Here is a 5,000-nt window from a genome sequence, read left to right as displayed (position 1 = left end):
AACCCAATAACAACAACAAAAAAACAACAACAACAAAGAAGAAGAAGAAAAAAAAACGAGTGAATACATTAGTGAGCAAGAACAGCGAAACGAAAGTAGCAGATCAAGCAGGCAGACCAACGCTACGAAAACGTCTAGCGGTTTTACGCTACGCCATTCCGAGGAAGAAGTGACCTCCCTCACTGCGGCTTTTAGGGTGATCGGACGCGCCCCCGTGGAAGACACCGCTGCATTGATTAATATAATGATTTACTACACAATAAATTCGTGGCGGGTGACCTCAAGCACGCAGGTGTCTTGCACATATACACACGGACGTACATACGCACACGTTACCCATATTAGGATGTGTGTAATGGCGGTGTTTCTTCTTTAAATATGTGCTCTGGGTGGATTGTGAGATCTGGCTTTGTCTTCAAAGATGAATCTGGTCGACGCTTGTGTACTTTGTGCATTTGTGACGAGACTATGTGGTGTTTTATGTGCTTCGGTTGTACTACTGTGCTTTTTGTATGGATGTTTAGCATCAGAAGCCCTCTGTGTTTGTGTGTGTTTGTGTGTGTCTGTGTGTGTGTTTGTTTATGTGTGTGTTTGTGTGTGTGTGCGTGTCTGTGTGTGTTTGTGTGTGTGTGTGTTTGTGTGTGTGTGTCTGTGTGTGTGTGTGTTTGTGTGTGTGTGTGTGTGTGTTTGTGTTTGTGTTTGTTTGTGTGTATGTGTGTGTGTGTGCCTGTGTGCGTGTGTGTGTGTGAAATAATTCCAGTTGAACGCTTCCATAATTTCGTCTTTCTCTGCTTCTTAACAAAACCATCAGCGTACCATAAGAGCCGAATCCTTGCAGTTTTAGTACTCAAAAATAGAGCAAAGATTTTCATAAACTTTATTTTTATTGCCGCTCCGAATCCAAACATGAAAATCCGGAAATCCCAAGACACGTTGCTCCGTCGCTGAAGAAATACATAAATTCAGGCATCTTTTTTTCCCCCAAATATCATATAATCTTTTATTCATACTAATACATATACATTTGTATTCCATCAACATAACATCATATTCAACTCACATACTATACCGCACTCAAACATAAAAAAATATATATATAAAACCTTGCTTTCCGAAAGAAGATTAACAAACATCAGAACATCCAAACCCATAAGACAATCAAACATACACATATAAACATAAACATACAATAAACATACACATATATAAACATATATATAAACATACACATATAAACATAAACACCGACCTGTATTTACCGAAATCGTCATACGAAAACAACATGCACGCCTGCATTATCAGCCATGCGGGCGTATGAAGGCATGAGCCAGAACCACATAGCAGTACCCAGAGGAAAGATTCCATTATATCTCTCGATTACCCTAGGACAAAGACCCTGTGTGTGAGGAGTGTGGTAAGAATGGTCAGACTCTTACTCTCTTACTTACTCTTACTTACTTACTTACTTACTTACTTACTCTTACTTACTTACTTACTTACTTACTTACTCTTACTCTCTTGTCTGTCTGTTTCTTTATCTGTTTGTTTGTCTATCTGTTCTTCTATCTATTTGTTCTTCTGTTTGTTTGTTTGTCTGTCTGTATCTTTACCTATCTGTCTGTCTATCTGTCTGCCTGTCTGTCTGTCCTTCTGTTTGTCTGTCTGTCTATCTATATCTTTATCCATCTGTCTATCTGTCTGTCTGTCTGTACATATGAATATCTTTACCTATCTGTCTGTCTATCTATCTGTCTGTTCTTTTGTTTGTCTGTCTGTCTTTCTATATCTTTATCTATCTGTCTGTCTATCTATCTGTTCTTCTGTCTGTCTGTCTGTCTATGTCTTTGTCTATCTATGTCTTTGTTTATCTATGTCTTTATCTATCTGCCTGTCTATCTATCTGCATTTCTTTCTATCTATCTCTCTGTTCGTCTGGCTGTCTGTCTATGGAAAAAGGTATAAATGAGACAACATAATTTCACAAAGCGTTTCGGTTACTCCATCGTGTAATTCTGATGAAGCTATCAAAACGCGTCAATTACATCTCTTGCTTTGTGGAGTTATTCAGTCTCATTTGCGTGTATGTTTATATATATTTTTTTATATATATCTATATATATATATATACAATATATATATATATTTTTTTTTTTTTTTTTTTTTTTTTTTTTTTTTTTTTTTTTTTTTTTTTTTTTTTTTTTTTTTTTGTCTCTCTCTCTCTCTCTCTCTCTCTCTCTCTCTCTCTCTCTCTCTCTCTCTCTCTCTCTCTCTCTCTCTCTCTCTCTCTCTCTCTCTCTCTCTCTCTCTTCCGGAGAAGAAGGAAAACTCCAGCATGGGCCCAGGCATTGTTTAGGCCGGGATAAGCATTGTTCCCGACGCCTCAAGACAAACCCTGTGGCCGCTAGCATATCAATGTGACTTAAGCTTTCCTAATGCCCTTTCACCTAACTCACGCCTCAGCGATCTCGCGAGGGTCGGGAGTGAGGAGGGAATGGAGGGAGCGGAGGGGGGGAGGAGGAGGGGAAGAAAGGATGTAGGGAGAGGGGGAGAAGGAAAGGAGGAGAGGAAGAGGAGAAGAAAGGATATAGGAAGAGGGGGGGAGGAAGAGGGGAAGAAAGGATGTAGGAAGAGGGGGAGAGAAAGAGGGAGAGAGGAAGAGGGGAAGAAAGGATATAGGAAGAGGCGGAGAGGAAGAGGAGAAGCACGGATATAGGAAGAGGGGGAGAGGAAAAGGGAAAAGGAAAGGGGGAAGAGAGGAAGGTAGAGGAAGGAAGGAAGGGAGAGTAGCCGGTGCTAAGAGCGGGGTTCTATCAGCGTGATCTCCGCCTCGCAGCATCCGATCTCCTCTGTAGTGACCGGCCCCAGAGAGCGATTCATCACGGAGGTTGATGTTACCCAAGACTGTTATATAAATTGAAACCGTAACACTGGGGAGATAGGAGAATAGAAAGGAGGAAAGAAAAAAGATAATCGATGTTGACATATACAAAGGCGGGGAAACGCACACAGGGGAGGTCTTTGTTACAGTCGTACACACGCGTACACAAGCATCAATGGGGTATTGATAACCAATGCTTCTTGGGGATAAAGCAAGGGTTTTCCTTTGGCTGTCCTGAGATGGGAAACTATTTCTCGTAATTGTGCGTCCGTAGACAAGACTTGCAGACAAGGGTAGCGGTGCGCCTACTCGTTCAGGGAGTTGCAGGAGATATTCGTGCCCCTTTTCGTCCACGATTGCATGTCATCTTGCAAAAAGAGAAATTGGAGATATTCTGCAACGTCATTTTCTCGCTTGCGGGGGGAATATTCGTATTGTTACTTTCGTCCGCAATGGCGCGTTCCCGTACGAAAGAAATCTGGGTCATTTTGCAACACTTCTAATGGTTCAAATCGAGTAGCTCATCCATCCATTCAAGCCACTTACACGCAAAGTTATGCGCTTCTCAGTCTTGGCTAAAGTTGGAATCTATTTTTGGACGTGAGAAACTTTCGAATGTTCGTTTCTCTTTTTTTTTCATTATATTTCTTCATCTCCTCCTCCTTCTTCTTTTTCTTCTTCTTTTCCTTCCTCCAGAAATTTGATAATTGGTCTCCCCTCATTACCGGCTCAAAAATACAATACGGCGCTGATTACTCGCCTTGCGAAAACAAATTACAAAGACTTGCCGTGAAAGGGAAAAAAAGAAAAGAAAAAGGGAGCAGGGAATAGGGATCACTTTTCACTCACCCTTCGCCTATTCATCCTTAATTGTCCTCCCTGCCTATCCCTTGCCAAGAACAAGCTCCCTGACACTACAAGCCCTTGGCCTTCACCTCAATCAACAAGGGTGGAAAACGCATTAGGAAGAAGGCCCATCCACCCGACGCCATTTTTTCCTCTCTCCCTTGAGTACCCGAGAGAAAATGGTAAATCATCTGTCTCTGGCCGCCCCGTGCACAAGGCGGGGGAGTATCAGGGTCGTAGATTCAGGGCCAGAAGCACCCTCCGGTCCTAAATTCATGGCGAAAAGGGGTGGAGGGGAATGAGCCGGAGGAAGGAAGGAAGGGAGGAAGGAAGGGAAATTCACAAGCAAGTACAAACGCCGGAACTTAAGCCGGCTGTAACGAAGGGGACTCAGATGGCCCGAGTGGTCGTCGGTTATGTGACCCGCATGTAAAGCGATGTGGATGTGAAAATTCGTCGTCGGCTTATTTCATCTCCCCCTCTTCTTCTCCCCTTTCCTCCCCGTCTCGCCCTCTCTTTTCGCTACCCCCTTCTTCTTTTTCCTTCTCCTTCCTCCTTCTCCCGGCTCTTTCCCATACCTTTCCCTCTTTTCCCGTTTCCTTTCCTTCCCTCTTCTCCCTTCTCATTTTTCTCCCTGTTCTTCCCGTCTCTTTCCCCTTTCTCTTCTCCCGTTTCCTTCCTTTCCCTCTTCTCCTCTCTCCTCCTCCTCCTTCTTTCTCTTCTCCTCCTCGTGATGATCATAATTTTTTTTTTTTTTTTCTTATATCCTTCCATTCCTCCGTTTCTCTTAGATATCTATTTGTGTATGTATATATATATATATATATATATATATATATATATATATATATATATATATATATACATATATATATATATATATATATATGTATTTATGTGCATATACACACACACACACACACAGAAACACACACACACACAGAAAACCACACACACACACACACACACAACACCGACCAATAACACAGCACATCCCTCCCCCCACCCCCCACCCCCCCATACACCCGCTCCCCTCTCGCTCCCCCTTCCCCCTTCCCCTCCCCCCATTACGCGTACATACAGGGGGATGAATACAACAATGGCTCATTAACTTGGCATGGGGTCGCGTCCTGTATCATATTAATGTCGCTCTGATCCGGGAGATGACCTGGCTTTAGGGCGACGCTACTCTTCCGTCCGCGTGTGTGCTGAATGGCTCTGCGTAGGAGGTTGTTAAGTACCCGGTGGCTTTGAATAATTGTAAGGGGGATTAGTG

At 42.9% G+C, this 5,000-nt stretch overlaps 1 protein-coding gene across 22 annotated transcripts in view; it reads left to right on the top strand.

Moving 5' to 3' along the window:
• Positions 1-5,000, top strand: part of LOC122253079 (band 7 protein AGAP004871) — a 588,497-nt gene that overhangs the window by 400,228 nt on the left and 183,269 nt on the right. The window lies entirely within an intron of this gene.

This window comes from Penaeus japonicus, unplaced genomic scaffold, assembly GCF_977035675.1.
Source record: "Penaeus japonicus unplaced genomic scaffold, GWHDUDI00000001_assembly GWHDUDI00000002, whole genome shotgun sequence".
NCBI classification, from domain to species: domain Eukaryota; kingdom Metazoa; phylum Arthropoda; class Malacostraca; order Decapoda; family Penaeidae; genus Penaeus; species Penaeus japonicus.
The sequence above is the reverse complement of the archived record's forward strand: the minus strand, read 5'-3'. Positions and strand labels throughout refer to the sequence as shown.